This window comes from Anopheles ziemanni, chromosome 3 (assembly GCF_943734765.1).
Source record: "Anopheles ziemanni chromosome 3, idAnoZiCoDA_A2_x.2, whole genome shotgun sequence".
Classification (NCBI taxonomy): Eukaryota; Metazoa; Arthropoda; class Insecta; order Diptera; family Culicidae; genus Anopheles; species Anopheles ziemanni.
Genome location: NC_080706.1, coordinates 13,575,334 through 13,587,674, shown reverse-complemented (window position 1 = coordinate 13,587,674; position 12,341 = coordinate 13,575,334).

The window sequence follows — 12,341 nt, the reverse complement described above, 5'->3', positions numbered from 1 at the left end:
CTGATATTTTATATAATCATTCTTGTTTTCTATGAAGCAGTCACAATCTAACGCGCTATAGGGATTCCCATATTTTTTCGTAATTGTTGTGTGCTCTACCGAGAAATCAAGATCATGTACGGTTATCAAAGTTATCAAGTGTCTTCTTCTTTCTTTCACTATGCGAGTCGGGGTATATCCTCCTACGTTAAGTCGAACGTTTGTTCCCTTACTCGTACTCAGAGGCATACCGACTCTGACACGAGCTCCTATACAGGGGCTCGTGCTGTAGGACCGACTGTGACAGCCATATGTCCAGTTATCAAGTGTCAAGGTTATCAATGTACACATTTATAAGCTCCCACAAGCTGATGTTTTATAAGGACGGGAAGAACTGTTTTGATGCATTGGAAGAGATTTGTGGTGTGCTACATTATAAACTGGTTCAAGTTTCACCTAGACGAGTCGAAACACCCTCATGAGTTTGACAATAATACTTTGATTAGTAGTACGCTCAGCAACTTAAGATATTGAAAACACTTATTTTAAGAACTGTTTCATGGATTACTTGAAAATCTCAAAAAACATTTACCTTCTAATTTAACATTTTTTGGCAAACAAGAATCAACACAGCTTCAGGCGCAAATACAAACTGACATATTGGAATGCATTTTTGCAGGTAGATGTTGCGTTTTGCAGTCTTTTGATGTAAATAGTCATCTTGTTAACACGTCTTGTTAACATCTTGTGTTAACACGTTGCATACCAAGCGTTTTAGCACAATTTTTTGTACAATTTTTTAAATTACAATTTGTTTATAATATTTGTTAAACCGGTTGTTTTCGAAGGCCTAGCAAAAATTTAGCTTCCCAAAAAATTTATATAAAATATTACAATAATTTTTATGTTGCATTTTCATTTATTTATGGGTCAAAAACTTTTTAGAACTAAAACTGCTGTAACCCATATTTGGGTGACGCGGTACAGAATGTGTTAAAGACGCCCCCAACACGCATACCAAAGTGTTACCACCTTACCGATCAAATAACTTGTCCGTCATCTCGCTCCGAAGAACACAACTCGTTGGCCAATGAGGAATACGCCTACGAATACCGATCATAAGATGGCGAAGACCTGATGAACCCCAAAACCCAAACGGACCACGACACCGATAACAGGACATCGTGTTAAATGACTACACCATTAAGATATCTTCATCTGCTAAGACAATCGTTAGCGTGCAGCACGTTAAATGAATGAATGTTAAATACCCTTCACACGCCGGTGGTGATGGTAGTGCGCGGGGTCGGTGAGTTTGCCTCTGATGGGCAAATGAAGCGTAGAGTATTCCGATTTCTGCTTCGTCACCAATCAACACCCGAGGTCCGGACAACGCTGAAGACCCGGTTGGCCCATTAATCCACGTCGGGCTCGAAAGGGGGCGACGATCGCAGTCATCTGCCACAAATCAGTCAGCGCTCGTGACGCCCTGGAGGACCGAGACCGTCCTGGACGATCCAATCGTAAAGATAACAAATTACGCTCCAATCAGTTTTTGAAAATTAATTTTGATTTTTGGAGTCGATTCGTTCCACCGATTTGACTAGTGGTCAGGTCTGGGAGGAACGGGACGAAGCACGAACTTTAGCTATGACCACGGAACTCCCGGAGCTCGAATTACGGTGTGTCAGGTAGGGCAACCCATGGCATACAATTGACGCACAGATATGCTTTGTTGGTCGATTTAATCAAGCTTTTATGTTGTGTATTTAGCACACAGTCTTAAAGTCTTGTCTTCCTTTTTAAAGGCATTTTTATTAGGTCCTAAACTTTGTACAGAGTGTATGTCTAATACAAATAATAGACATTATTATTTACGATTAGAAAATTTAGTATTTCAAAAGGAAAGCAGCATTCAGTTGTACTAAGAAAAAAAGTGTAAATTTTATCCCTGTGTTGTAGGAAAAATATAACTCTCCTCAGCAAAGTTAAAAAAGGTGGTAGTCATTAATCAGAGAGAAATATTTCGATCATCATCGTTTTAATGAACAGATTTTAGAGGAAAACCAAAAAACGACCAACGACACTCATTTCAATCAACCAAGATTTTGGCAAAAACACTTTTCTCATCCCATCGCCTGACGAACGTTTGCCATTTTTCGAAAAGTCATCTGTTTCATCAACGTTAGCGAGTCGCCACAAAACGGCCAACTGAGCTGATCGATGCTGAAGTGTTTTCACACCTTGCCTCAGCGCCGCAGGTAGCCCCGCAAGAGGAGGTGACCGGGGATTAGGCAGCAGGAAAGTTTCCCAGCATCCTTTGCCCACATTTCCATGACAAACAGACGCACTCGATCATTGGGTTCGGGCGTAATCGATACCGCTCTTAAGCGCTTGTTTGGTTTAACACCTTTTTCTTTTAGCAATGGTTGTCACCCGATCCCACTCAAGGGTGAGAGAGTCAAGAGGGATTTATTTAATTGTTTAATTTTTGCAAAGTGTTCCCGTGTAGCGGCGGGAATGAGTGACCTCACCTTCAAAACCCGGCTCAGTTCTAATTGAGTGTGAAATTGAGTTTTCGTAAGCCAATCGATTTTTGTGCTGCCCTAAAACAGCAGATAAAATAGGTTCCACAGTACGGGCGGCTGAATAAAGCCCATTTAAAAAACCCCTCGCCAACCTCGCGACTGTGCGATCGTCCGATCCTAGTTTCGAAAGGAAAGTCCAATGGCGGCCCAAAGTGCAAGTGCGAACGGCTAAAAACAACAGCCTCCGGTGATCGGTCCGCACAGCAATACAGAAGCAGCAAATCTTCGGACCATCGCTTGCTGCTGGGTTCGGCAGCTCGAGCCCTTTGGTCGCCCCACCGTCGTCCTGCGAACGAGGCGAAAGAGAACGGGCCGGCCGGGCAAACGGCACTAAGCCAAGTGGTGAGCTAAATTAGCATAAATTAAAATATAAATTGCTTGTCGAAGCCATGAGGCGGTGCGAAAATCGGTTTGACCATTATTTTTAACGGCCGATTTAAGGCGAAATCTTTCGCCGAACGCGATAAACGCGCGGGCACGGCCTCCGGAGGTGTGGGGCGGCCGAACCGAGTCGCCAAGATTGGTTCCTTGGCGTCCCTTACGTGCACAAGCCCGGGTTTGAACGTTTTTTCCCCCCTATTTTTCGCCCAGCCGGATTGTTTGCGCCAAACTGGGGTTGGGTGCGGGAAAATTGCTCCCGGCCAGGAGAAAACCCCGGTGTCAGTTAACGAGGTGCAGAAGTGCGCTGACAAGGACCGAGAATGTGCCGGCGGGCACTTACCGTTTGCTCGCTGGAAGTCGCTGCAGCGGCAGAGCGATGGTCTGGAACTATTTAAAGTCAACAAAACGACGCTCTTAAGCCTAATTCCAGGCACTTCGAGTGCACTTTCTGGAGCGCTTTCCACGCAACCTCCACCGGTTGCACTCGTCACGCCCGCCATTCGGTTTCCTTTGGTGCAGAAAAATATGATTGACTGTTCAAGAGTGTCCACGGAGGCCCTCCCTCCCGACGCGGAGGATCATTTCCAGGCTGTTTGCTTCTCAATTTTCCCTTTCGCCCAGCCTCATTGCTTTCGCCCTGATGGAGAAACCTTTATTATCCTTGTCCCGGTGTCGGACGTTTTCGTGACATGGTGTTCCCTTGGGCGAAACCTCACGTCGCAGTGTGTTTGCTCCATGGCGCCCTCATTTTTGACTCACCACTTGCATTCCCTGCTCGGGCACCATTTGCACGACGAATGTTAATTTCTATTGCTTTCCGTTCTGGCGCTACGGCTCGCGAATGATTTATTCCAAAACGTTTCATCACCCAGTGTGGTTTAATTTTATTGTCTCCAAAATGCACACCGGGCTTGGCGCAATGATTTATGGCCCCGCATGGACGAGCGAACTCAAGCAACGCGTTTCGACGATTTCGAACGAGAAGAAAGAGTGAGGGTGAAGATGTATTTGCATAGATAAATATTTACAAAGCATTAAAACAATGTAGGCCGAAGAGCGTTGCAGTGCTGCCCGTCTTGAAAATGTGATTGATTTTATGATACCTTCTTTTCTTGAGGCGGCGTTTGTTGTGGCGTTTGTTTGTTGAGAAGAATTGTGACGATTACAAGCGTCATATAAGTATTATTTATATGCCGTATATAAGGTGCACAAACTGAGTAGTTCAGCTTCTTTAGAAATAAACGTCTACAGTCAGTTACCGGCTGAAAACTACATCTGATACCGCACTGTGTCCATTCAATAATCCTCATTAACGGTTAAGTATTTTACGTTTCATCTGCGTCCGGCTGGTGTTTGTGAAATGACAGGGTCGTAAAATAAGCATGCTTCATCCGATAAAGCGACAATTACGAGATGCTCACGAGTGAAATCTGATAGCGGCGATTGGTCCCGCGAACGCATACAATTTATTAAACAACCCGCCGCCTACTCGGGGCTCGCCAAGAGAAGGGTGGTGCGTGAATATGATGCTAATTGATTCGTCTTGCAAAACCAATGTGACAATGTATCGGTTAAGGCGGGGAAGATTGGCGATACACTGGTTTGGACGTGGCTATGGAGCCTTTTAGCCAGTGTTGTGTCAAGTAGCTCTTTTAAGTGCGCAGAGCTGAGCTACTTCGCTCAATTTGTGGTGAGCAGAGTGAGACACTTAGCTCAGCTAAGTGTTGCATCGACGTATCTCTGTAACATACTGAGGGGGCTTACTAACTCAGGTGACTCAGCTACAACCAGCTACTTTGCTCACCTACGGTTCAGATAGCTCATCTACTCAGGTAGCTCTACTTCTTAGGTGGCTCACCAAACTTTGTTGTCTCCAGCACAACAGCTTAGTTAACTCAGTTGTACTCTGTGGCTCAGTTAACTTTGTTATGCTGGTCGGAATAAAGCTACAGAGTTTACTGAGCCACCAGCAAAAGTTGGTTTACTGACCCACTACCAGAACTGACATTGCAGCTGAGTTTGAGAGTCACCTGAGTAGGTGAGCCACCTAAGTAAGTGAGCAACCAGTATGCTGTCACTATAGTTATTGTTTCAAGTTGGTGGTTCAGTGAGAGGCAGTGCCAGGTGGCTCACCTGCTCACTACCCATCACTACTTATAACCCACAAGGATGATCCCCCACGATTCAGCGGATTGTGTTTCAGTGACGGTGTCGAATGTTAACCAACGGGTTTGGGCGAAGGTTTGCACCGGTCGAAACCACGGACTGAAGCTGACCTGAGGTCCTGTTACACGTTAATTAATTTGTTTGGGTATTTTGTAGTCGGTCGAAGATTCACCCTCAAGCTTTGGCTGCCTTCTCGTAAAGAGACCGGGTATCGGCTACGTTCGATTGCTGGCCGTGTCCGTTCGGTGGCGTTGAAATTGCGTGTCTGGTAGTCGTTCTGAGCTGAAGGCGAAACCGAAGTGATTACTTTACACTCAAATCATAATCAAAAGTTTATTGTCAAGGAAAAATGATCACTGTATGTTGTATTGAATATATGATGCAAATACATTAACATTTGGTTTTAAAAAACAGCAGTATAATCGATCTGTTTTGAGTGTTACATGGTTGAATCATCGTTAGTTTAAAGACTATCAAAAGTTATGTTATTTGTATTTAAGTGAATTTGGATCAAAAAGTAATGAATTTTAAAGAAATAAATTGATTTGTTTAAGACTTGAAAATTCAAAAAAACATTTCTAACCAAGTCTTTTTGTACAGTCGACTTTCTTCTTCTCTTTGATCTACGCTTCACTATTGTCATGTGTACATTTAAACACCTGTTACAATTAAAGTATGGTAATTCATTTCGAACACTAATTGAACATTTTGAAACCGCGAAAAAAGCAACTCTGTTGCTTTCCCCTAGTTTTCTTCTTTTCTTGTTAATTTTTCATGTGCTATTCATCGTACTTCATCTTCGTCCAAACGATGATGCATTTCATGTTTCGAAGCAGATTATTTTGCCTTTGCCAAAATGTTAAGTACCATTTCTTCACGCTACACAACACGGCGCTTTCAATTTATTAGCGAGGTTAACAATTATAATTAAGTAAATATATTGATTTTCGTTTACTGCATCATCGCTGCCGGGTTGGTAAGGCGTGATTACGGTTCCCATCGCAGATGCGTAGGAGGAGACACACACACACATTTGATGGAAAGTATTTTCGATTACGCTCCGGGCGCTGGTAGATTGGATGAAAAATCCGCTCAAATTACCCTGCAAACGACGGTGTCGCCGATGGGCTGGCAATTTTGTGCAAAATTCACCACTTTTCGATTCGGGCAGCCAGCAATTGGGACCCCCTTTTGCGAACGAAATGAAACACCGCTGCATTGCAAATGGCAAATGGCGAGGCGAGAGGAACTTATTATAATATGACTCCTTTTGCCACGTATCAATTATTTAATATTTATAACTTCAAACAAATTTACCAGCGTAATTTATTACGTACAAAATATATATTGTGCAATAAGCGAAAAATAAATAACCTCCCAAATTGATCCCTGCGCCACCGGTCGGCCTCCCTCGATCGCATGCCCTCCTGCACCTTGTATAAGGAGCTGAAAACTGCGGTCGATTTCACGGGTTTTCGTGGTGCCCTTAGGGTGCACAAGTTTGAAGATGCATCCCAGGACGGGGCGACGCGCGGACCTTCCTCCTAAATAATGAACGAAGAGAAAAACCTCATTTCAAACTGTCCGATTCCGGGCACCGGGCCCTCGGCACACTTGGTGAGTCCATTTATGCCAAAGTGGGTTTTTAAAAGGCAAGAGTAAACGGCTGCCAAACTACACTCGTTCGTGTAGCGCCGAAGGAACGGGGGTAACGTTACTTCCATGCAAACCGATAATATTCATGGCAGGCGAGTGTGGTGGAAAAGTGGCGAAAAATAATTTATTACCCTAACAACAGCTTGAAATTATCGAAGTTTAGTTTTCGACCCGTACACGCCTCCTTTCCGCAGGAAATGTGATAAAGAGGCCGTGTGTGCATGTGTATGTGTGTGAGTGTTTGTTTGCATGAATTTCCTCACGCAGAAGAAATGGAGAAAAACGACGAATGCTTCATTATAAACGAGTGTGGAACGATCGAGATGATCGCGGGACCGATCTGGGGTGCGCTAAGCTCATCCATCCGGATTTTGTAGGGAAACAGTGTACGGACTAAGCTCTCGCGGGAAGTTCCGGTGCATCATGTGGCCATCGAGCTGCAAAGATTACCGATAAAAAGATAAATTGCCTCAAACGCGATTGAAGTGAACCGGGGAGGAGTAGTTGGGCTGGAATATTTTTTTCGGAAACTGGATGAGAAGCTTTTTTTTTTAGCCAGTTTTACTGTAAGTTTGAGCATTTTATAAGTCGGAGTCAGCGTATTTATGGTTTAATATTTTTTATCAAATAGAAAAACAATATTTGTTTGTTAAGTTTTTATTTATATATCAAGATTCAGTGATGCCTCCTTACTTTTAAATATGAACGCACTAACTTCTTAAAAATTTCTAATTTATAGAAATAAAAAGAAAACTTCTACCATATTTCTCCACACACGATTTTGCTGAGTTGTTTCTGTGCGCGTTGAACGATTTGTTTTCTGTTTAACTAAACAACCCTTCTTTTTTGCGGCCAAAATTTGCCATAGAGTTATATTTATCGACAACGGGCCAAAACACAAAACAATACCTGCCGAAACCCTTAGCCGCCCGTCATAAAATAATTCACCACGGTCGGCTTTCCACGTTCCAGGGGTTTTGTGCGATCGCGTTTCTAATGTGTGATCGCTTAACAGGCACATTTCGAAATGAATCCATGATCAAATAAATTATGCCATGATTTATGACGTCATTTGTGCGACCAGGAATGTGCAAAAACTCGAAATACAAAAGTCGAAAACCAAGAACTGAAAAACCTTCTGCGTTGGAGACAGTCGCTTCACGAAAACCATGCCAGTAGCATTGGATGCTGTGTGTGTGTGTGGATGTAGGGAGCTTTTTGTTTCTCTGCACCCTTCAGCCTCCGGGTGCATTCAAGTGTTTACATTGAATACGCGCTGGAGGCAGCTTTTCGTTTGACTTATCGTTTTTTTCCTTCTTATGGTACCTGGCCCTTCCGAACGCTGCGACCGGAACGATCGGCTTAAATCCCGGAGGCAATTTAGAATTTTCACAATCAAATTTGTACTCCCATTCATTTCAAATTGGATATCGCGGACGCATTGGCAGGCAAAAAGTTAACAAAAACTCCGTAGGGATGGTGGAAAAGGGGGAAAGGGAGAAGAAGGTGGGAAGAAAGGAAACAACAAATATCAATAAATGAGGGTTGCCGCATTGAATGGAACAAAGGAAGTTAAAGTCGGTGGCGCAAAAGTCGCGAAGAGACGAAATGGAATCATAAATTCGGCTCCAATCGAAGCAGAGGGCCCGAAAGGAGCCAGTGATCGAAGGGTTCGGAATAGGGGGTTCGAGTTCCGGCAGAAAGGTTTGCAACGAAACAAGAGCGGAAAGAAAATATCCTAGCCATTGGGATTTTGATTGCGATTCGATGGCTTGAAGAAAAAAATTAGTGAGGGTAGAAACATTCCATCAAATTGACAAGTTTTGGAGTATAAATTATATTTTTAAACAATAATAATTTTAAAAAAATAACAAAGATAGTGAAACACATCTTTTAGACATAAAAACAAAAAGTTAAATTCAAGTTCTACAAAACTTATCTCTGAGAAGCACGAAAACAAAAATTAAAACGAAAAAAATCAATGTCCTTGTTATGTCCACCCCAATGCTCTGAAGTTCAACAATAAAAACTGAACTGGTTACAAAAACCAGGACTACTTCACATGCGCCTTATTCTAATATTTTCTCCTCCACTTTTCGCAAAATGGAGCACACCCCAAAATGCACTGACAAGGACACCGCCGGCGGAGAGATTAAAGTGCAGCGATTACATTTGTGCAACAAATTATGCATTGTATTATGACTTAAATTGGAATCGCGCTACTGAACCCATTGATTGGCGCAGCCTTCGTTTGGCTTGCCCTCGCTCCCATGCCGAACCCCGTCGACGGCAGGCGACGGTTCGACGTTTGCGCTCGATTTATGACCTTCGGGCGACCAAACAGAGGACGGCGGGCGACATCGCCAATTTGGGCCCGCCACCGGAAGGCGCTGGCGCATTCGCGATCGTGGCTGGCCCCATAAATAACCTTCCAAATGTGTGTAATTTCGTGTCTTTTAACAAGTTAACAGTCAGAACAAATGGGGCGTCGGGCGGGATCGACCGGTGGGTCTGTGTTTTCCTTGGCTTTATCTCTTCAGCCTGAGCCCTTTGGAACTCGGTGGCCGAGAGACGCCGGGGTACTTGAAGACCGTAGTGCGAGTGTGTCATTCGGGCGTGTTCGGCATTGTATCTGCCGTCGTTTGTGCCTGGCACAAAGTGTCACAAGTAGTTGGCGCTATCCTGCCGAACAGATGAAAGAGAACTGTAGCCGCCAAAGATCCTATATTTTATTTATATTTTGGGTACCACCGTGAATGTAAGTTTGTCGTGCATCGATGTTCTTTTGATTTAGTTTGTTATATAAATATATTTATAAATACTCAACATACAATTTTGACAATTTGAATTTAGTGTGTTGTTGACTTTATATCAGACATCAGTTATATGAGTATAACAAAAATGCATAAATTTATAATATATGTTTAAAGTTTCACTTTGTGTGCAATTCGATAATAGTTGTTGCATCTATAAGATTATTCAAATGTGGCTCTCACTGTGGTGACTTGAACCATTATTATCCTACACAGCATCTAAATTATGGGAGCAGATCTTGCTAGGAAATCTTCTAGGTTGTTCTTTGATTTTAGATACTTATAAGTTTCTCAAATGATGATCCTAACCAACGCGGCTGTTAGGGTGAAAACATTTATAGCTAACAAGTCAATTTGCCCCAACCAGAAAACTTCTTACTAACATTTAAACACGCCTATCTGTCAACTAAATTAATTAATCAATTGCATGAAGCAAAACCTAGTTATTATATTATTTTATTTTGTTAAATTAGTTGTAATATTCAGTGTTTGGAAAAATTTTCCGAAATGGTTTCTGCACCCAAAAAACACATGCATTTTTTTATCGTTGGACTATCTTAAAGCCTTTTTATTGTTTAGTCTTTTTTGCGCATTCGATCCACTCTCTTTGACTACTTTTTTCGCTACTACGTTTTGCTACGCTGTGCTCGAATTCTCTTTTGCCGCTACTCGTTGCTACTACTCTTTTCTACCACTACTGCGAATTCCGTTCTGCTACCGCCGCACGATCCCGCTGTATCTGATCTTAGTGTTCTGATCTACGGATCAATTTGGGTGGATACGTTTATCTTCCTCCTAGCATAACTGTCAAAAGCGTTCGTCTGTTATTCTATTTTAATATTAAGCTTTAGGAAAATATATAAAATGGAAAAAAAATCAAATGTCCTAATGAGATAGCAACCAACCAATTGCGATTTATTATTTGACACAAAAAGCACATCAATGAAACCCTATTACTAATTTATCTAATACTCATCTTCTGTAGTTTCTTTCAAAGTATCTGGTAAAATAGTATAAGATAATCTTTTTAAACCTCAATAGTTATATGTGGTACCTTGGCATAAGTATCAACATGATCTACAGAGATTTTCTTACTCTTTCGAAAATAAGTTACGACAAAGTGTTGTTTACAGATGTAATAGAGATTTTGCTAATTGCTTGCTGCAACGATCGCTGATTGTCGTACAACACGACCACCAACTAGTTACCCATAAGAGGTTCTTATCACCCCGAGCAATCACATTCTCTTTATCGACATTTCCATCATCTCGAGCTGGGCAATTGGCGATCCTCCCTTTACCCAGTAGCAATTGGCATAAGTCACTAAACCTCTGGCGCTTCGTTACCCATTTCCCGGCCACAGCCCGTGCTCGTTAGCGTGCAAGCCGCAATCTGACCGAGTCATACTGGCTCATCGTGTCCGCCGCAACTGATGGAAAGTCAGATTTAAACTCTTTCAGGCTCTCTTAAGCAAATTCTTCGCTAATGTGGTTCGTTTTGTTTTCGCCTAGCGACTCGGAGCAATTTACTTTACGACCAGAACGATTCCGCTCCTTTGCCGCATCTTTTCACCCTGATTAGTACCGAACATAAACGCGTACGGAGCCAACGCAATGGTGCAACATATTGCTGCCCGGCGCAAACAAAACCGGTAGTAAGCGTCTGTTGCACTCGAAACCGTGGATTCGCACACTACCGGCGGGCGTGGTGCGTCATAATTAAATGTAAAATGCTCATAACGATCGTGCAGTTTCTTAGCGCGGTCGTCATCGCTTACGGTGTTCACGGTTCGCCCGCCCGTCCCGAAGCGTCCCGCGTTTGCTAATTCAAATTTAATATTTATATTTCATAAACACAATAATTAAGCTGTATGTATTAGCGGACGTAAGCGATCATTAGCGATCGTACGTTGCGGCAGTGGAGTGGCGTTTCCTTTCGGGCGGTGTGAGAGTGGCGTAAGAGCTGCCGTAGCATAACCGGCCCGTTCCCCGGAATGGGGACGGTGAGGGGGGATCCTAGTGCAACCGAGCGCCAGGCGGAGCGGAAAACCGAAACGGATACAATCAGCAAAGGAAGATTAATGAGTGTGATTATAATCGCATTGGAAAAGCTATACCCCGGTCGCGGCCGAAGCTGGGCCGAAGACTTGCGGAACGCGCCAAGTGCGCCAGAGTGTGCCAACATTGGCTCGGCGTTCCTCACCTGCCCCTCCACCTCACACCTTGTTCGCATATGATGCTTGCGCAAATGGCAGGAAGATAGGATTTCCCCAATTTGGGCGCGAGCAAAAACGCGCGACGGCGACGGAAGTGGGCCGCGCGATCCGCACACAACCTTACACGGGGCCCGGCGTTCGGCATGAATGTGTCGTAAACCCGGGGGCACCGGAAAAGCCGGTGGATAGAGCCGCCATTCGGAGCAGGAAATGGCCGCTGCCGTAAAAGCTGCTGATGGCGATGCACCCCGCCGGTTATTGGTGTTGACTTTTACCATCACCTTGGGGCGGGCAATTATGGATCGGTGCGATGATGGGCGATCAATACACACGCACAACATAAATGATGGCCAATCGAAGTCGAGTGTAGCGGCTCATGAGTATTCCGCTCACGTGAGCGAGTAATAAACGGAGTATCCTTGCATTCTTAATTATGATGCTATAGACAATTGTAAGTCTGTTTACTTCAAATGAACGCTAAGTGGGAGTGGATTGGAGTGCAGGAAGGGATTATTCCCGCCATCTCAGTGCGTCTTGGTTTGC